Here is a 22,592-nt window from a genome sequence, read left to right on the forward strand (position 1 = left end):
TATTGATGGGAGCTCGTAGACTTGAAGTCCAGCAGTGAAAGTGTTAAATGCCCAGTCCCCACATAAATCCTCTTGTCAGTTAGGAGCTTTACAGTTACACCTTCTCTAAGGAACTCCGAAAGGGATTAACTATTTCTGGAGGTTTGAGTTTGTCTAAGTCGCCTGCGTACAGTTGCTGATATGTGTGTAGCCTGGGGGCTATTCTAGGAAATACCGGAAGGTTCTGTTCACTTCCAGCTGATAACCGTTCTCTTTCGTACAACCGGTGGCCATGAGGCTGCCGGTGTCATCTGAGACCATGAAACAACAGGATGAAATTTTCTAAGGCAGCGTAAGAAAGGCAAGACGGGCAGAGTGAAGGCGACACCGCTTTGTCAGTTTACGTTGGTCATCGCTATGTTTACCTGTAAAAATTTAATGCGCTGCACATCGGAGAATGGGAAGGTAAAAGGGAATGACACTGGCGGTGTCGAGGGGGCTGACAACCTGCTGCATTGGGCCTCTGCTGCTTTCCTGTAGGTGAGTTCTGCTTTACATGATGCATTCCTGGCGTTAGTAGGAGAATTAACTCCAGCGTCTACTAAGCTACTTGAAGCCTTCATTGTTGTTTGGCATTTGGGGTTACAGTTCATCCGTGTTCCTAATCTGTGTATGTTCCTATACATTCCAAGTTCTTCCTGTATGACACACAAAGAGGCACACATAGTTGCTTTAAAACTAGTTGGAAACTTTGTATCATTGTGACTTCTGTGTTTACAGTAATTTGTTGCAATATTTAGATGTGTAACTTACAGGGGTTGTCCCGAAACGGGGTTTGTTTTTTTTTTTAACCCCCCCCCCCCCCCCCCCCCCCGTTCGGCGCGAGACAACCCCGATGCAGGGGTTAAAAAACAAACCGCTCAGCGCTTACCTGAATCCCGGCGGTCCGGCGTCTTCATACTTACCTGCTGAAGATGGCCGCCGGGGTCTGCTCCCTCCGTGGACCGCAGCTCTTCTGTGCGGTCCATTGCCGATTCCAGCCTCCTGATTGGCTGGAATCGGCATGTGACGGGGCGGAGCTACACGGAGCCGGCATTCTGCACGAGCGGCTCCATTGAAGAGAGCAGAAGACCCGGACTGCGCAAGCGCGGCTAATTTGGCCATCGGAGGGCGAAAATTAGTCGGCTCCATGGGAACGAGGACGCTAGCAACGGAGCAGGTAAGTAAAAAACTTTTTATAACTTCTGTATGGCTCATAATTAATGCACAATGTACATTACAAAGTGCATTATTATGGCCATACAGAAGTGTATAGACCCACTTGCTGCCGCGGGACAACCCCTTTAAAGCTCCTGACTATACAAGTTTGTAAAGTAAGTAACGGTCCTCAACTATTATAAGGTCCTTATAGGACAACTGTCCACGGACAAGACAGACAGATAGATAGATAGATAGATAGATAGACAGACAGACAGACAGACAGACAGACAGACAGACAGACAGATAGATAGATAGATAGATAGATAGATAGATAGATAGATAGATAGATAGATAGATAGATAGATAGATAGATAGATAGATAGATAGATAGATTTGTATACTGTATTGTCAAACACCAGGGCCCGGGTACAACTGCAGCTTCTTAGCCTGCTATAGTGATGCCACGGTTATCGCTGACTTCGCCTCCTGTGACCCATAGAGCTATTAATGAGATTATAATCCCAACCGTTAGTAGAAGTAGATGCATGGTAGCCTCTGCTGGGCTCTCAACACTTACAGCGCCTTTCTTCTATAAGTAGCTAGTAAGACTATAAATCTAATTAAGACTAGAGAGTATAGCAGCGGTCCGCAGTGTTACTGTATCCCCACAGCTATAGACTGACTTCTAACTTATTTTTGACCATTATGAGGATGGTAAGATGAGCTTCAGCACCATCAAGTGACACAACTAATGGTGACCTTTTCTAGCAGTTTGTAGCTGTTATCTTATGCGTTTGTTAAGGATGTAAACTGTACAATATATTTAAGGGGATAATTGGGTAAAGGGCAAGAAATGGTTAAAATCACAAATTAAGACATAGTTGCCATGTAACAGGCTACCGCTACGACTGTGGTTAACAGCTCATACAGTCAACCACCTGTGATGTCAGCGTCCTGGGGCGGACCGCAGAGTCGACTTAGTTCCAGCTCCTCGGATCCTGCATTCGTGCAAGATGGAGCCTAAATCGCGCCCTGCAAGGCCTAATACACTTCAACACACCTTGCTGCCACCACTGACCGTTTCCGACAAGTAGGTCAGCCACCTCACACACAGTTACCACACTTCCCAGTTATGGATCCCTTAAAGCAGGGGTCCCCAACTCCAGTCCTCAGGGACCCCAACAGGTCATGTTTTCAGGATCTCTTATAGTAAGAACACCTGCGTCAATGTCTGAGGCACCAACAATAATTACATCACCTGTGCAACACTGAGGACATCCTGAAAACATGACCTGTTGGCGGTCCCTGAGGACTGGAGTTGGGGAACACTGCCTTAAAGCGTTCAAGGATGACTAAAAAAGGTTTAGATGGGACTTTTACAGACGCAGCCATACCAAATATATTTTTTTATTATTATTCAGACTCTTTTATTGTAAATGTGGCAAAAGAGTTTCTTTTTTTAAACTTTTATTCATTTTTTTCCCCAGCAATTAGTAAAATTTTATTGTTCTAGTTTTTACTTTTTTTCAGTCCCTCTGGGGGACCACAGCTAGCGATGCTTAGATTGCTCCTGAAGTCTGATGTAATGCAATAGCATTACATCATACTGCAATCTGACAGGCAGTCTATCAAGCCATACCATAGGAATGGCTTGATAGGCATAGTGCCAAGACAGCTTTGGGGCCTTTCAGATCTCATTGCAGGGGGGCCATACGGGATTTAAGTGCCGCTGTCAGAGTTGACAGCGACATTTAAAGGGTAAACAGCCCCGACTGGCCGCATGGCCAACCGGAGCTATTGCTGCCAGGTGTTGGCTGTAATAAACAGCCTGCACCCACGATGTATGATGAGAGATAGCTGCGCGATCCCTCTTCATACATACCCCGACCCCACAGGATGTAACTGTACGTCCTATAGCAGGAAGGGTTAAAACAAAAAAGGATAAAATAAAGAGAAATATGTTATGTCCAATAGCCCTGAGCCTGTAGCCAGCGTGGAGTCAGCCTGCCGCTCCTGGGTCTGACCATTTGGGGAGGGGACCCTTTTGGTTTTAAAGCCTCCACAAAACTAGACCCTTGCCGGCCTTCTTCTGACATCATCCATGGACAGGTTGGGTATATGCATGGGTTATCTAGATGGAACACAATGTAACAATTTGTCCATATTTCCCCAGGAGGCGCTCCAGTAGGGAAGATAAGGCCGCCATGTTTAATATCAGGAATCCACTTACGTATCAATACCAAACATGATAGGTGGCAGGTGATCGGCTATGCATATAGGCAGTTTTGTAGTTCTGGGGGCTGCACAGAGATGGAAGTAACTGCACCGGGTCCGCAGTATCATCACGGTTCTAAAAATGTAACAGCTGTTGGCTGGGACCTTCAGGGGACTCATAATCGCCATTATAAATTTCTCCTTTGATAAATACAGTATCAAGGCGAGGTTCCGAAATGTCTGCTTGGAGTACAGAGGGCACAGGATGGGACAAATGCTTGGTGGCTGGGGGGTAATTGACATCCACTTGTGACTTGGTAACAATGGACTTCCTTGCTGCTCCCAGAGACAAATGTACATCCAAGACCTCTGCAGATGTGAGGGAGGGGGAATGAAAATTGAGGAGTTCAACCCAGCTTTCCCTTGGCAAGAACGGTGGTTGGTTCATGTGGAAAGCTGGGTGAGGATTTACTAATATCATTATACCATAATTGTCACCGCTTTGATATCCCGCTGATCCAGTGCTGCCTCCATTTTCCGCACTCGTCTTTGTTTAGTTGGCTGCAGTGGTGACATTCTGCAAACACATGTGACCGCAGCAGCCAATCACTGGCCTCAGCAGGGTACAGTTCAAGACCATAAGGACCAGTGATTCGCTGCAAAAGTAATTTATGTATATGTCATTTGTAAGCAAAAACTAGCTGTGAGGACTAAGGTGGCGGCGCTAGTCCCTTGGTAGATCGGCGCCATGAGTGTGGCATAGTTTGTTATTTTTAACCACTTCTTGTCCTCTGAATATTTTTTTAATAACTTGGCCTTTGAAGGAGTCACCAAACTGATGACCTATCGTTAAGACGTTCACACATGGCAGATTTGCTGCAGATTTCTTGCAGTGGAAAAGCATACAAACTGCATGTAGATGTTGTCAGATTTGATTCTAGAAAGAACGGCAGGGCTGCAGGGCAACAATACTAACCGCTGAGCCAGACCACCACCACCACTACTACTGCATTAAATCAGACGGAAAAGATCCTTTTTCTGCAATTTGTCAAACAGGCCAAACTGAACTTTTCAAAGGTTGACTCCTCTCTAGTCGTCACCTATACCAGTAAGGGTAAATGTTGTGACTAGAGATGAGCGAGTATACTCGCTAAGGCACATTACTCGAGCGAGTAGTGCCTTAGTCGAGTATCTCCCCGCTCGTCTCTAAAGATTCGGGGGCCGGCACAGGTGACAGGTGAGTTGCGACGGGGAGCGGGGGGCAGAGAGGGAGAGAGAGATCTCCCCTCCGTTCCTCCCCGCTCTCACCTGCTGCTCCCCGCCCCCCGCCGGCCCCCGAATCTTTAGAGACGAGCGGGGAGATACACGGCTAAGGCACTACTTGCTCGAGTAATGTGCCTTAGCGAGTATACTCGCTCATCTCTAGGTGTGACTGTACGGTGTTAGTTTTGGTGTCGTACTTGGTGCAAGGCCTTGCATAAGTATTTAACAGGATGATGTAATGTTGCAGACTTATGATGTTTGTCACGGCGCAGCAAGGCACCAGGTGTGAGCAGTGTTACAGTAGGTGGTAGGAAACACAGAGTTCAGGATGTGAGGCGGACACCGGACATACAGCAATATATTATTACAGCTAATAGGAGGGAAATATACTTAAGTAAGTAAAGAGTGGGAAAATGTTGTGTAACCATAACGTTCCGTCCTACAGTCCTGACTATCGCGAGCTATCACAAGACGTAGTATACATGTTAAGCAATTTATGGTTAACAAACACAATTACAATGGCGTTCTCTGAGTAACAAGCTCTGTCATGTTTCTGCAGAAGATATGAACTCAAAGGCAGCAGTTTGCCGCACACAGTCTGAATCTGACAAAAGAATCGTCCAAGGGCTTGATCTTCAGAAGGCAAACAGATATGTGTTTTGCACAAAGTTCCAACGAAGCTCTGTTTTAGCTCTGGCACTGTACAATTGCAAACACCTGTTCTCATGTCTGACTGTATTGCGTTTTTGTATGTCTCTGTCTCTTTCTAGCAGGCCTGCTTACTCTCTGCCACTATTTACTGGTATGCTCACGCTTGTTTTTTTATTGAGGACCATCCTCACTTCCAACTCAGAAGCAAAGGATTTTAAACAAACTTTCTAGGTCTGGTTCAACACTGTCATAGCACACTGCAGCACTATCTTGATGTTCTGGTCACAACTCTGCTGCAAACCTCCAGCGTCCACACTCTGTTTAGCAGCAATAGCTTCCTTGATGCAGTGACAGCTCAGGCAGACACAAACAGCACCACAGTCGCTAAGTTGTCTCTTGTCCCAACTGCCCAATGTTCTCTGCTGCTTGTCTGGTCTCTGTGACTTAGTAACACTTCTCCGGCTGCGGCTTTCCTCCGCCAATGCGTCCCAGGCCTTAATGACACAGCTTTCTTCACTACTATACACTTCCTCTTCCCCAGGCCCGGAGAGCCATGTGAACTTCCCAGCCAATGAGTAAATTGATCATACAGAACAGCCTGCCATTTCCCATACTGGCCACTAGATGACACCAATACATCACATTTATATTGTTTGGTTTAATTACTGTATAAAGTGATTCCTATGGATTTGATAAAGTGTAAATAGCCACGAAATGCTCATAACTATTTGCTACCCCTCAACAAGTAGCATGGCATGTGTTGAGTCATTTGCGATATTGTGATAAATGTAGCAGCAAATTTTTACAGCAGGCCACACCCCTTTTATGCTAAGCCATGCCCCCTCTATATCTCATAATACTTCCCTTCAGTGACCTCCTCACACAAGAATAGGCTTTGCATTGGGCGGTATCTGGCAGATCACATGGACGGTGTGTCCATGTGCTGTGCTATGCGAGTTGGCCATGGAAATACAGCCCTAGTGCCCCCAGTAGTAATAGTGTCCCTGTTAGGTGCCCCAGTCACTTCACCTTCTCCGCTACCACTTTGCTCGCTGATCTCCCCTGGGTGTACCTGGAGTTGCTGCTCCTTCACCGGTTCTAGATGAACGCAGCACCCGGGAGGTGCAGGAGGTATATCCGGCTGTTGGGCAACCTGAGGATCTTACACCAGGCGGTCTCTGGTCACTGTACACTTTTAGCTTTTGCCTGCGTGGCACCTTTTGAAAGCCTTACCACATCTGTGTGTAATTGTATGACTGAATGGTCCGTGTGTGAGCGGCTACTTACCTGTTCTCACTCATAACATTGGGGTTTGTCTGCATCTTGCTGGGACTTGTAAAGCGCACACCAGTTTTACTAGAGGAACAATTACAGTGCAGGATTTTGAGATTGTTATATTAGGGGATTTTTTTATATTAAAGGGGTTGTCCCGCGCCGAAACGGGTTTTTTTTTTTTTCAATAGCCCCCCCGTTCGGCGCAAGACAAACCCGATGCAGGGGTTTAAAAAAAAAAAACGGATAGTACTTACCGAATCCCCGCACTCCGGTGACTTCTTACTTACCTTGCGAAGATGGCCGCCGGGATCTTCACCCACGGTGGACCGCAGGTCTTCTCCCATGGTGCACCGTGGGCTCTGTGCGTTCCATTGCCGATTCCAGCCTCCTGATTGGCTGGAATCGGCACACGTGACGGGGCGGAGCTACGAGGAGCAGCTCTCCGGCACGAGCGGCCCCATTCAGAAGGGAGAAGACCGGACTGCGCAAGCGCGTCTAATCGGGCGATTAGACGCTGAAATTAGACGGCTCCAGGGAAACGAGGACGCTAGCAACGGAGCAGGTAAGTGTATAACTTCTGTATGGCTCATATTTAATGCACGATGTACATTACAAAGTGCATTAATATGGCCATACAGAAGTGCTGAACCCCACTTGCTTTCGCGGGACAACCCCTTTAACCCCGAATCACAGACTAGTTGAGATCTGTGCTGCCGGCGGCACTCAGAGGGATTGTACCAAAATCAAGTTTTATCACCTATCCCAGCCGATAGATTGCAGCAGGTGGGTGGTACCGTGACAGATGGGAGATGCCGACAGCACGCATTTTTCATAAAAGGAACCAAACTTTAATTAATGCATGTTTGCTCGTCTCTCCATGGGAGGGCACTTGCACTTGAAACATTTCAGAATACCTTGTGGTAACATCATGCCTTCCAACCATTCCATATTCTTCGGGACAGTCCCGGATTTGGGATGCCGTCCTCCAGCCATGGGTGGCAGGAGGCATGTCTCGCAATTCCACCCTCCCCCCAAACAAGCATTTAACTCACTGGTGGTCCCTGTATGGTGACTGCTGCTGTAATCAATGTGACCCTGACCTTTTCCCTGTAGCCTCTGCTGCCGGACCAGGACTGCAAGTGAGTTAAATGCTTGCTGTGTGGCTAGAGGGTCCCTATGGGGGTCACTATTAGGACTAAAGTTACTAATGGGGGTTTCTTTTACTACTGGGGCCACAATAGGGGTGATATTGATACTGAAGCCATTTGGGAGGTCACTATTGTCGAGGGTTAATTTGTTCAAACAGACTGGTCAGTTATGTTGTCGGTTCCAAATTGACCTAAGCAGGAGGAGCGCTCCTTTGAGAGACCATGCACAGACCTATACACACAGTATATGGTTTGAAACAAGTGACTCTGTTTATTGTCTGTATCTCTTGGTATTTATAGAAGATCGCCCACGCAGGGATGCGACCTCTGGTAATACAAGGAGTAACCTCATGATACATACATTCATCTGATAAAAACACATGACTTAATGACATTAAAGAAAATAGCTGATTTCACATGACTTTCAGACAACATATTAATTTTTAAAGAACTGATGACTCTCTGTGGTCAAGCCATCTGCTATGGTGAACTTCCTGATTCCACTTCGGTCAGACGTAGACCTTCAGTGTAGACAGAAACCACAGGTTACTTCCTCAAAATCAGTCATGACTTCTGTTACACATACAATATATTGCAATACATACATTTTGCTAAAATACATATATTGATACATATTCATTCTTGATAAGCGACATATATTAATTCCTTTACAGCCCCTATTGGCCCTTATCACTATTACTACTGAATCTTCTATGGGGGCACTATTACTACTGGGGCCACTATGGGGTGGGGCAATATTACCACTGGAGCCACTATGGGGGACATTATTACTACTGGGGCCACAATGGGGGACACTATTACTACTGAGGCCACTGTGGGAGACACTATTATTACTGAGGCCACTGTGGGGGACACTATTACTACTGGAGCCACTATGGGGGACACTATTACGACTGTGGCCAGTATGGCAGTCACAATTACTACTGGGGTCACTATTACTACTGTGGACACAATGGGGGTGCTATTTCTACTGGGACCAGTATGGGGGTCAATATTACTACTGGGACCACCATTAGGGACATTATTACTACTGGGGCCACTTTGGGGGTACTATTACTACTGTGACCACTATGGGAGCACTGTTACAGAGGCAGACACTATTACTACTGGAGCCTCTATGGGGGACAATATTACTACTGGTGTTACTATAAATCCTTCCCTGCCCAGGACGTAAACTCAGGTCTTAAGGTTGGCATGGGCTCAGAAGCTGACAGCCCAACTCCCGCTCCAAAAGGGGATTAGTGAGAACACCAATCCCTGCTGTTAACCCTTGCATGTCACAATCAATGTTGATTGAGCACATAAATGGTTCAAAAAGGGAAGGCACTGCCTCCATGACATAATCACAAGGGCTGATGGGTTGTCATGGCAACCATATGCCAGACAATGCTGTCCAAGTCTGCCATGGACTATGATTGCTAATATTAGTGATATTACATTGGTGTACAAAAGTACCCAAGACTGCGACTATAACAAAGTGACCTCTACGCCTAGAAGAAAGAAGGTTTCTAAGCAGACACAGAAGGAGGTTGTTTACTGTAAGGACTTTGAGACTGTAGAACTTCGCCTAAATAGAATAGAATGGTAGAAGTTGGAAGACCCCTCCAGGGTCATCGGGTCCAACCCCCTGCGCAGGGCAGGATTCACTAAATCATCCCAGACCGATGTCTGTCCAGCCTCTGAAGACTTCCACTGAAGGAGAACTCCCCACCTCCTGTGGCAACCTGTTCCACTCATTCATCCCCCTCACTGTCTAATATCTAATCTGTGTCTTCTCCATTTCAGTTTCATCCCATTGCTTCTAGTCTTTCCTTGTGCAGATGAGAATAGGGCTGATCCCTCTGCACTGTGACAGCCCTTCAGATATTTGTAGACAGCTATTAAGTCTCCTTTCAGCCTTCTCTTCTGCTAAACATTCCCAGATCCTTTAACTGTTCCTCATAGGACATGATTTGCAGACCGCTCACCATCTTGGTAACTCTTCTCTGAACTTGCTGTAGTTTGTCTATGCCTTTTTTAAAGTGGGGTGCCCAGAACTGGACACAGTATTCCATATGAGGTCTGACTAAGGAAGAGTAGAGGGGGACAATGACCTCACATGATCTAGACTCTATGCTTCTCTTAAAAGGGTTGTCCCGCGCCGAAACGGGTTTTTTTTTTTAACCCCCCCCAGTTCGGCGCGAGACAACCCCGATGCATGGGTTAAAAAAACAACCCGCACAGCGCTTACCTGAATCCCGGCGGTCCGGCGTCTTCATACTTACCTGCTGAAGATGGCCGCCGGGATCCTCTGTCTCCGTGGACCGCAGGGCTTCTGTGCGGTCCATTGCCGATTCCAGCCTCCTGATTGGCTGGAATCGGCACGTGACGGGGCGGAGCTACACGGAGGCGGCATTCTACACGAGCGGCCCCATAGAAGACTGCAGAAGACCCGGACTGCGCAAGCGCGGCTAATTTGGCCATCGGAGGGCGAAAATTAGTCGGCTCCATGGAAACGAGGACGCCAGCAACGGAGCAGGTAAGTATAAAACTTTTTATAACTTCTGTATGGCTCATAATTAATGCACAATGTACATTACAAAGTGCATTATTATGGCCATACAGAAGTGTATAGACCCACTTGCTGCCGCGGGACAACCCCTTTAATGCATCCCAGAATTGTGTTTGCCTTTTTGGCTGCTGCATCACATTGTTAACTCATGTTCAGTCCATGATCTATTAAGCCTCATGTCCACGGGCAAAATAGGATTTAAAATCCGCAGCGGATCACCCGCATGCGGATCCGCATCCCATAGGATGGTCAATAAAAGGGAATTTAAAAAAAAATGGAGCATGAAAAAAGACGTGACATGCTCCATTTTCGTGCAGGTCTCCCGCGGGGATGGCTCCCGCAGGCTTCTATTAAAGCCTATGGAAGCCGTCCGGATCCGCGGGAGACCTAAAATAAGAATAACTTACCCGCAGCGGACCGGGCAGTTCTTCTCTTTTTTCTTTGGCCTGGCGGATGTGCACGGCGCATGCGCGTGGCACACAGCCGGCGTGCCGAGCACATCCGCCGGCCGTAGAAAGAAGATCCGGCCGTGAAGAAGAGAACATCTGCCCGGTCCGCTGCAGGTAAGTTAATTCTTATTTTAAGTGCTCATGTCCGCGGGGCAGGAGGGACCCGCTACGGATTCTCCATGGAGAATCCATAGCGGGCCTGATTTTCCACGTGGACATGAGGCCTTAGTATACCCAAGTCTTTTTCACATGTGCTTCTGCTTAGCCCAATTCCTCCTATGCTGTATGTGCTTTCTTCATTTTTCTTGCCCAGATGTAGGACTTATGGCGAGTGGCTCAGCAATTACCTCTGCTGCCTCCTTCAGTATCTTAGGATGTAATTGATTTGGACCTGGATACTTGAATGCATAGGACTTGATGATGGCGAACCCACTAAAAGAGTTTACGAGGACCCTGGATGTCTTCCTTGAGTGTAACAATTAGAGATGAGCGAGTATACTCGCTAAGGCTAACTACTTGAGGGAGTAGTGCCTTAGCCGAGTATCCTCCCGCTCGTCTCTAAAGATTCGGGGGCCGGCGGTGGGCGGGACGCGGCGGAGGGGAGCGGGGAGGAACGGAGGGGAGATCTCTCTCTCCCTCTCCCCCCCCCCCCCCCCCCGCTCCCCCTCGCTCACCGCCGCAACTCACCTTTCACCCACGCCGGCCCCCGAATCTTTACAGACGAGCGGGAGGATACTCGGCTAAGGCACTACTCGCTCGTCTCTAGTAACAATATTACATGTTATATCACTGATTACTTCAGAAGAGTTGGTGATCCGGGGATTATTTTGATTGCCAGATTGGAGTCAGGAAGGAATTTGTTTTCCCTTAAATGAGGAAAATTGGCTTCTACCTCATTGGGGCTTTTGCCTTCCTGTTGATCACCATGGAGTGTGTGGTGTGGGGGAGGGTAATAGACTGAACTGGACTGGATGGACATTTGTCTTTTTTCAGCCTAACATACTATGTTACTGCAGTGTATCATCAGTGTAATCATAGGTTTGCAGGTTCAAGTCCCTACAAGGACATAAAAAACAAAACGCACAAAAAGGGCTATTTTTTTACTTAAAAAAAAAAAGACAAAAACATGTTTCATAATGTCGCATCTATAATGACCTGTATAATAAATCCACATACTTTTTTACCCTGCATGGTAAATGCTGTTTAAAAAAACCCCAAAAACGAAAAACCATACGGCCTTGTCAACGGAAATATAAAAAGTTACGGATTTTGAAAACTGTAGATGAAAAGCCTCCAAAAAACCATTGTATCCTTAGGATCAAAATAGGCCACGTCACTAAGGGGTTAAAAGGTATAGCAAGCGCCTTTATTTATTAATTAAAGCTGTACTATACAATCACCTATATTAACTAATTAGTATAAGTTAAGGCTGGTTTAGACACAACGATTATTGCTCAAAAAATCTTTTGAGCGACTTTTGAGCGATAATCATTGTGCCCATTTACAGCGCAGGGTGATCGCTCAAACATTGAGCGATCACCTTGCGCTCCGAGCGGGGGATGTAGAAGGCAAGTGGGACCGCTTGATTTCTGCATCCAGCTGTTCTTTTGCTCGGAGCGCCCGGCTGTTATACAGCTGAGCGCTCCGTGCGGGGTATGGAGAACGCAGCTGGATCGCTGTGTTCTTCATCACCAGCCTGTGTTCAGGGAGCGGGATACAGCTGAAACAATAGTATCAGCTGTATCCCGCTGTGAATCCCTGATCAGGCTCATCGTCAGCACACTGAAAGATCAGCGATGGCTTCACGAAAACTGCAGGATGTCAGTGCAGTTATACACAACGATTATCGCTCAAAAGATGGCTTTGAGCGATTTTTGAGCGAAAATCGTTGCGCCTAAATTAGCCTTTATTGTAATACATTGGCTGTCAGTGATGACGTCATTGGGACCTGAACCAGTCAGTGCTAATGACAGCACCCAATCCAGTAGTCAGTAAGGCTTCCCTCACACAGGCGTTTGTGCAAAGCGTTTTGTGCTGTACTAGGCTCCCATTCATTCCAATGGGGCTGCCCACACAAGGCTGAAGACGCACTGATTCCAACGCTGCATTTTGAAAGAGTTGCATCTTCTATTCTTGGCCGTTTTCAGCTGTGTGTCTCCCATTGAAATGAATGGGCTGCGTTTTCGGCACTGCTGAAAAGGCGGCACAACTTTGAACTGCGTTTTTATAGCGTTAAACGCAGGTTGCTATGCCAACAAGTCTAAAAACAAGTTTCCAGCTTCCTTGGCTACATTTCCATCTGTGCTAAAAACGCAACCAAAATGTTGTCAAAACGCATGCCATCGTGGCTGTAAACGTAGGGGCCACGCTCACCGGCGAAATGTCCAACATAAATTCAGGCAGTCCAGGCAGCAGAGATGTAAACTCCCTATTAGCGGTCACAAAGGGGTTAAGCTACCAATTGGGCATCGAAGCCCTGAAGGTTGCTAATAATCCTGTTACCATGAGGCCGGTCAGGGATCCTGGGTGGCAGTGGCGCGGTTCGCTGCGGCATCCTGGGATGACGTTGCGCCCTCGTTCGGGTCGAACAGGCAGCTGTGCCGTGCTCCCGTATGCGGGCATGGCATGTGTCATGTGCGGCCACGTGCGCGTGTGTACCTGCTGTGAGAGGCGCGCACACTCTATCTCTGTGAATTGTAGTAGCTAGCTGGGAACTACGGTCAGCCGGCTTGATTGGTCTCCACCCAAGGGGCGGAGACTCCTGAATGTAGTCCGGCAGCTGCTGATAGCAGTTGCCAGTTATTGGTTCCGTTCCCTGTGTGTCTGACCTCGGTCCGGCTCCAGTGAGGGTTACCTTGTCCCAATCCAGCTCTGCCTGTGTTCTGTGGTTTTCTTTCCTGTTGGTTATTCCATCTGCCTAGCCTGTCAGTACTAGTAAGTTGTCATCTGCACAGGTACAGCGTTTTTCAGGGGTTTATGAACGCGGTCTTCCACGATTACCTAGGTGTTTTTATGGTTGTCTATTTGGACGACATTTTGGTCTACTTGTCGGATTGGAACACGCATGTCAGACATCTCCATTTGGTGTTAGAGTGGCTACGGGAGTACCAATTGTATGTTAAATTGGAGAAGTGCTCATTCCGGGTCAAACGCGTGTCATTCCTTGGGTATATCATGACTCCAACTGATGTTTGTATGGAGTCAGACAAGGTTGCTGCAATCACACAATGGGTTAAAGCAGAAAATTTGAAGGCTCTTCAGCACTTTCTTGGGTTTGCCAACTTTTACAGAAAATTTATCAGAAATTTTTCAGTGATTGCACAACCGCTGACTGATCTCACTAAAAAAGGAGCGGACGTGACATTGTGGTCTCCGGAAGCTTCAGAGGCGTTTGAGCAACTTAAGAGGGCCTATTCCACCGCACTGGTGCTTGCTCAGCCGGACCCTCAGACACCGATTTTCGTGGAGGTAGATGCTTCTGAAGTTGGGGTCGGTGCAGTCCTCTCCCAGGAAGTGAAGAGCCGCTCAGGGTTTAGTCCGTGTGCCTTCTTTCCCTGTTATCACACAATCCTCTATATACTCTCCTCATCATTACATGAAAAAAGCCCACATGGTTGGCAGGGAAATCCTGACCCCGGCTAGTCCAGCACCGATGACCGGCCTCGTTGTAAGTCACTCAGATCGCTGGATTTTCCCATCTAATGTGGATTCACACTGAAACTGATCCACAGAAAACTTGTCATGGGATTTTATGCTGCACTCCGGGGTCATAGAGAGAATTACCATACAGGGGAGCGCCAATTGTGAGAGGGCAGGGGCTGTCTAATAAAGCACTGAGGCTCTAACAAAGGGGTGAAGGCTCTAATAAAGAGCTGGAGGCTCTTATCAAGTGTCCAGGGGCTCTAATAAATGGCTGGAGGCTCTAATAAATGGCTGAAGACTCAAAGGCCTGGAGGCTCTCATAAAGGGGCAAGAAGCTCCAATAAAGGGCCGGAGGCTCTAATAAAGGACTGGAGGCTCTGGTAAGGGGCTGGAGGCTTTAATAAAGTGGCCAAGGGATCTAACAAAGGAGGCTCTTATAAAGTGGCTGGAGGCTCTGATAAAGAGCTGGAGGCTTTAATTAAGTGGCTGAAAGCTCTAATAAATGGCCGGAGATTTTATTTAAGGGCCAAGGGCTCTAATAAAGGGCCGGGGGATTTAATAAAGTGGCCAAGGGCTGTAATAAAGTGGCCATTCAGTGTACAACCAATATTTCAGGCGTCTTTTTAAGCTGACTAACAGCCCAATATTACTGGAGCGTTGGATCTTCTCTCTGACTTGATTTCTTTAGTCTTTGCTTTTATCGCTTTCATTATCTCACACATTTAGCTCCGTATAAAATGAACGCGCTTCAGTTTTCCAGCCTTTATCTCCTTTGTGTCAGAAGAGGCTTTGGATTCTTTTCTAGCAGTGGCATCCATTGTTCTCTGGGAAGTATTGACTGACAGTGTTTGCATGTATTACTATTCTTCGGCTTCCAGAGACATGCAGGTTTTTCCTGTCTTTTGTGTTTGTCTCACGGCGTTTGTTACAAGATGCACATTGTCAGCGATGCCTGAAGGTCGCTGACAGGTCAGATTGGGGGGATCCATGCGCTACCAACTGTACAAAAATCACCTATTGCCGAACACTTGCAGATTGCAAGATGCCGTTACGTAATTTTACTGCCTTACTTTTTGTTCAATCTTTCATATGAATGCTGATCTTTATATTTTGGATGGACATTTTAAATAGTTTTTTTCGTAAGTGCGTACGAGCTGCATCTTCTTCTTTTTCCTACTTTTAAAAGAAGGGAAAAAAGGAAGAAGGAAAAATAGTTTTTTTTATTTTTTTCTTTGTTTTGTCTTCTTTTTCTTCCTTTAAGGGCTCATGTCCACGGGCAAAATATGATTTAAGATCCGCAGCGGATCTCCCGCATGCGGATCCGCATCCCATAGGGATGCATTGACCACCCGCGGGTAGATAAATACCCGCGGATCGTCAATAAAAGGGATTTTAAAAAAAATGGAGCATGGAAAAATCTGGACCATGCTCCATTTTCATGCGGGTCTCCCGCGGGGACGGCTCCCGCGGGCTTCTATTGAAGCCTATGGAAGCCGTCCGGATCTGCGGGAGACCTAAAATAGGAATTTAAAGTATTTACCATCCGTAGCGGACCGGGAAGGTCTCCTCTTCCTCACGACCGCATCTTCCTTGCTTCGGCTCGGCGGATGTGCCCGGCGCATGCGCGCGGCACGTCGACGACGTGCCGGCGACGTGCCGCCGGCGTCAGGAATTCATCCGCCGGCCGAAAATGAAGATCCGGCCGTGAGGAACAGCTGACCTTCCCCGCCCGCGCCGGATAGGTAAATGCTTTTAAATTCTTATTTTCGGCGCTCATGTCCGTGGGGCAGGAGGGACCCGCTGCAGATTCTCCATGGAGAATCTGCAGCGGATCTTATTTTCCCCGTGGACATGAGGCCTAAGGGGTATATATATTTTTTTTGTTGTTGTTGTTCTTTTTTAAATGGTGGACATGCTTAAAACTATAAAAAGAAGAATAGGCACTTCTACTCCCTGGAAGCAGTGGAGTGGCTCTGGTGAATCTCCTGCTGTTAACACTGGCTGGACGTCAGGTGCCTGCTGGGGCATCATAGGCTGCAGCATCACCTACTTTACTTGTTCCTTTGCTTAGTCCCACTAGATTCTTGCTGTTCCTTCTGACTGAACTTCTCCCTTTCTCTATTTCTCTCTGCTGCTGAACCTGTCCAATAAGCATAACTTGGCTTTGGTACTCACACTTAATGTTTCATCTTCCCACCGCACTGGCTGATCCTAGATCTTTCTTTCTCTTCTCCTTCTCAGCTCCACCTGGACCAAACTTCTCTCAGACTCTCCTCAACTCCCTCAAGCTACACCCCTCTAGCTTTTAAACCCTAACTCTCACCCAATCAGAGCAGAGGGCTGAACCTCCAGTCCTAGAGCCCCATTCAATCCCTGAGCTTGCTCCGGGTGATTGATAGGCATGGTAGGAGGTTAGGTTGATTTACCTGAATCATGCAGGGTTTGGTTGCAGGAACACACAAATTTAAGACATAATAAACCTTTTAACGGTTTTTACACGTAATTATAGGAAGTGGCCATAAAAGTGCTGTAGTATCCAACTTTAGGGTACTACACCAGCAGCTGGAGCTAGGGACATTCATCAACATAGAAGGGGGTGTTTTTAGCATAAGAAGGAGGGAGAGAGCCTTGACCACTAGCAGAGGTGAACTGCCCATCAGAGAGTCTGAGGCTAATTAACATAAGGAGCTGAAATGCTCATTTGTCAGTATATTGAGTTTAATAAGCGAAAATTAGCTGACAGACATCCTTTAGCAAAGGAAGATATTTTATATGATTGTTTGGTAACTGTGAAAGAAAAAATGAAGATTTAGTTATAAGTTTTAAACATGCGGTGTCCACACGGAAAAAACCCAGTTGTTGGGAATAACCTGATTTTTCTTTTATTATTTTTTTACTGGATAATAAGTCCTGTCTTTGGATGTCTTATATACATCTAGCTCTGTTTAAACACCAGGTAGGAGATCCTCGACCAGCAAGGTTTGAACAGACCTGTTTCTCAATCTCATTATATTCCTGATCATCTGTACAATTTCGTCTCTACCTGATCATTTCTCCAACAGGGATGTTCTTTATTACATGTGGTGGATGACATGACAATGACGCTAATATAGAATTCATTGCAGAATGTTTTATGTAAGGAGAAGCAAGTACTTTATTTATCACTGCGTCTGGGACTGAAATGGAATGTGAAATGAAAATTCATGGAATTCAAGTTGATGATAGGAAAAAAATTATTTGCCCTATCTTCAGTTCAATCCCCCCCCCCCCCCCATTACCAGGAGCAGGTCATCAATATAATGACCATAATGACCATACCACCGGACAATCAAAAAGCATATATCTTTCCAATATTGCCATATAAATGTTCTCTAGTGAGTTTCCCCCCAGTAAAGCTCCACATTTCTGTAAAAAGACATTACCATCTGTTGGTGAACTCTTTTAAACTTAGAATCGGCAATAAGGCTACCGGGATCTGAGTTCTCTCAAGTATCCAAATTAGTTAGTGATGATAATCCATAAAAAAAACACCTCAATTGTGTGTGAAGTCCCTTCTGTGCTTTTTTGAGGAGCTAGCTCAATGTTAACTTTATTAATAATGTAAAGTAGAACAAAGAAATGTCCAGTGGTTCAATCACAGGAGACCACAACCTTAGGTCGGGCTCACAGGAATGGGTCAGATTCCACTTTCAGATATCTGCTGCGGAAGACCTACGAGTGATCGCAGAAATGAATTGCAAATGGTCGTGTATGTGTGCGGTTTTCTGCACAAATGTACGTGTATGGACAGCATATCATCCGCGTGAAAGAAACCTCACAAGCAGGGAATGACATCAGAATATCGTACAATCAACTGCCCAGCTGATAATTCATTCTCTCTCTCCTCCAGATACAAAGGCCCCAAAATTCCGACTTTTGTATCTGGTCTCCTAGAAAGTTGCAACCAAATCTACGCCTATACGTAATACTAGTAGCAAAATTAATTTAAAGAGCAAAAACAACTGTATAAATTGTATGGCAACGAATGCAAGAAGTCTAATCGGTAAAGTGGGCGAGCTTGAAGTGAGAATGACTGATGAAAACTACGATATAGTCGGAATAACAGACACATGGCTTGATAATAAGTGCAATTGGGCGGTGAATTTACAGGGTTATAATCTCTTCAGAAAAGACCGTGGTGAACAGAAAGGGGGAGGGGTGTGTCTGTACATTTAATTGTACTTAATTCTGAGGCTACAGGAGGATATAAGGGCAGGAGATGAACACAGAATTTCTGTGGGTAGAAATACAGGGAGAAAAAAATAATAAAATACTGATAGGGGTTTTTTTTTATAGGCCACCAAAAGCAACAGAAGAAACAAAAATCTTACTATTAAGGCAAATAGAAGAAGCATAGAAGAGGTGCCAAACCGCAACAAAGTAATTATCATGGGGCACTTTAATTATCCGAATATAATATGGGATAACTAAACCTGCAAATCTCACAAGAGTGATATGTTCTTGAGAACAATTAAAGATAACTACCTTACCCAACTTGTGCAGGAGCCAACTAGAGGGAGGGAAATCCTGGACTTAGTATTAACCAACAAACCTGACCAAATAATGGAGGTGCAGGTTGAGGGACACTTGGAAAATAGTAAACACAATATAATTAATTTTTAGCTGTCATGACAAAAAAACTAAACTTTAGTAAAGCAAAATTTGATCAGCTCAGAACTACTATCGGTAACATTAAGTGGGACAACATCCTCAAAAATAACAGTACAGAGGACAAATGGGAAAACTTTTAAAAATCCTAATTACCTCACGTGAGTAGTTCATACCCTTTAAAAAAAAACACAAGTAGAGCAAAACCAATGTGGCTCGACAAGACTGTAAGGGGGCAATAATTGAAAAAAAAGAAAGCGTTTAAACTACTAAAACAAGAAGGCAGCGAAGAAACGCTAAAATCATGCAGGGGAAAAAAACAAGTATGTAAAGGAAAGATCAACATTGCTAAAGAAGAAGCAGAAAGACTGATCACTAAAAAAAGCAAAAATAACCCTAAACTATTCTTCAAGTATATTAACAGTAAAAGGATTTGCACTGAGAGCACTGGCCCTTTAACAAACAATGCAGGAGAAATCATAGAAGATGATGGAAGGAAAGAAAATTTATTAAATAGTTTCTTTTCAAGTGTATTCACGAATAGAGATGAGCGAGCGTACTCGTCCGAGCTTGATGCTCGTTCGAGTATTAGGGTGTTTGAGATGCTCGTTACTCGTGACGAGTACCACGCGGTGTTCGAGTCACTTTCATTTTCTTCCCTGAGAAATTTGCGCGCTTTTCTGGCCAATAGAAAGACAGGGAAGGCATTACAACTTCCTCCTGTGACATTCCAGCCCTATACCACCCCCCTGCAGTGAGTGGCTGGCGAGATCAGGTGTCACCCGAGTATAAAAATCTGCCTGCCCGCGGCTCGCCACAGATGCATTCTGACAGAGATCAGGGACAGTGCTGCTGATGCTGGAGCTGCTGTAGGGAGAGCGTTAGGAGTTATTTTAGGCTTCAAGAACCCCAACGGTCCTTCTTAGGCCATAGTCAGAAATCGCAGATCGCACCTATCTGCGATCTGCGATTCCTGTTCTCTTCTCTATATGCACTTAATGGGGCCGGCGGCAGCAACACCGACCCCATTGAGAACATATAGAAGACAAATCATTCTTCTCTGCCACAGCTGTAACAGCTGTGGCAGAGAAGAACGATGTTTGCCCATTGAATTCAATGGAGCGGCAATACAGCAGGTTCCAATCAGGGGGCAGGTCTGACTCACACCCACTGTAGGCCGCGCTGAACTCCGTCTGCCGGGACAAGGTAAGTATATATTTTTTTTTTATTTTTACACATTTCTGGATGAATTGCAGGGAAGGGCTTCTATATTTAAGCCCTCCCCGACAATTCATCCCGTGCACGCCGGCAGCCCATTGCTTTCAGTGGAACCGGCTATAAGCATGTAACCCAGGAGAAGTGGCAGCGGAGTGTCATGCAGGCAGTGATTGTGCTTTGTTGGAGGTAGTGTGGTGCTTAGCTAAGGTATGCCATGCTAATGAGGGCTTTTCAGAAGTAAAAGTTGTTGGGAGGGGGGGGCACTCTTGCCGCTATTGTGGCTTAATAGTGGGACCTGGGAACTTGAGATGCAGCCCAACATGTAGCCCCTCGCCTGCCCTATCCGTTGCTGTGTCGTTCCCATCACTATCTTGAATTGCCCAGATTTTCACACATGAAAACCTTAGCGAGCATCGGTGAAATACAAAAATGCTCGGGTCGCCCATTGACTTCAATGGGGTTCGTTACTCGAAACGAACCCTCGAGCATCGCGATAATTTTGTCCCGCGTAACGAGCACCCGAGCATTTTGGTGCTCGCTCATCTCTATTCATGAACCAAAAGGAAATGTCACATGAGATGCCTCAATAAAACCCTCCGCTAAATATTACATACCTAACAAAGGAGAAAGTACAGATCAGGTTAAAGAGGATTAAAATTGATAAATCGCAAGACCCAGATGGAATACACCCAAGGGTTCTAAGGGAACTAAGTGATGTGATAGCTAGACAGCTATTTCTCATACTTATGGACACTATCAAGAGCGGGGTTGTACAATTGGATTGGCGCATTGCCAATGTGGTTCCAATATACAAAAAGGGGTCCAAAAGAGAGCCTAGTAACTATAGGCCAGTAAGTCTCACTTCAATAACTGGAAAAATATTCAAAGGGTTTCAGAGAGATGCCATCCTAGAATACCTCAAGGAGAACAACAGTATAACCCCTCACCAGCATGGGTTCATGAGGGGGTCGATCATGTAAGACCAATCTGATCAGCTTCTACGATGAAGTAAGTTCTAGGTTGGACCTGGGAGAGTCTATTGATTTCATATATCTGGATTTCTCTAAATCTCTGGATTTGACATCGTGCCGCATGATATGCTGATATATAAAATGAGACAACTCGGATTGGGTGAAAACGTGTGTATCTGGGTAAAGAACTGGCTCAATGACAGAAAGCAGAGGGTGGTAATGAATGGTTCATACTCTGATTGAGCCACTGTCACTAGTGGGGGCCACAGGGTTCAGTATTAGGCCCCATTCTGTTCAATATATTTATCAATGACCTGATAGAGGGGCTGCACAGCAAAATATCAATATTTGTAGACAGTATGAAATTATACAAGATAATTAATGCAATGAAGGACAATGAGATAAGCCGGGGGCTTGGGCAGAAAAATGGCAAATGAAGTTCAATGTTGATAAATGTAAGGTTATGCAAATGGGCAGGAGAAACGGACGTCACCAATATTCACTTAATGGGGCACTGCTAGGGAAAAGTGATATGGAAAAAGACCTCGGGGTACTAGTGGATTATAGATTAAACTTGAGTAACCAATGCCAGTCAGCTGCTGCAAAAGCTAATAAAGTCTTGGGGTGCATTAAAAGAGGTATAGGGGCGAGGGACGAGAACATTATCCTCCCACTATATAAGGCACTTGTCAGGCCTCACATGGAATACTGTGTACAATTCTGGACACCGGGGCTCAGGAAAGATGTAGCATTGCTTGAGGGAGTTCAAAGAAGGGCAACTAAACTAATGAACGGAATGACGGGACTGGAATACCCAGAGAGGCATCGAAATTAGGATTATTCACCCTGGAAAAAAGACGGCTAAGGGGGGCCAAATAACTATGTATAACTACATGAGGGGACGATACAAGGATCTCTCCCAGGATCTGTTTATACCCAGGACTGTGACGGTAACAAGAGGACATCCGCTACGTCTAGAAGAAAGCAGGTTTCATTACCAACACAGAAGGGGGTTCTTTACTGTAAGAGCAGTGAGACTGTGGAACTCTCTGCCTGAGGATGTGGTGATGGCAAAATCCACTGAGGAGTTTAAAAGGGGACTGGATGTCTTTCTAGTGCGCTCTGATATTACAGGATATAGACATTAGGTGACCAGCGGGGTTGTTTAGGGTCTTACATTTAGGTAGGAACTATCAAAGGTTGATCCAGGGATTATTCTGACTGCCATTATGGAGTCGGGAAGGAATTTTTCCCCTGAATGGGCTCATTGGCTTCTGCCTTTTGTTTTTTTTTGCCTTCCTCTGGATTAACAAGGGGGTTGAAATAGGCTGAACTAGATTGACAATGTCTTCATTCAGCCTCA

General features: G+C 45.8%; 1 protein-coding gene across 1 annotated transcript in view; it reads left to right on the plus strand.

Annotated features, from left to right (window-relative positions):
- The first annotated feature begins 366 nt into the window (after positions 1-366).
- The window catches only part of MYO3A (myosin IIIA), a 236,852-nt gene continuing 214,626 nt past the window's right edge, over positions 367-22,592 (plus strand). Inside the window, exon 1 of the mRNA XM_066584921.1 lies at positions 367-519. The gene's annotated coding sequence lies outside the window, so the exon portion shown is untranslated. The remainder of the gene's footprint in view (positions 520-22,592) is intronic.

Source organism: Eleutherodactylus coqui, chromosome 12, assembly GCF_035609145.1.
Source record: "Eleutherodactylus coqui strain aEleCoq1 chromosome 12, aEleCoq1.hap1, whole genome shotgun sequence".
Taxonomy (NCBI): Eukaryota; Metazoa; Chordata; class Amphibia; order Anura; family Eleutherodactylidae; genus Eleutherodactylus; species Eleutherodactylus coqui.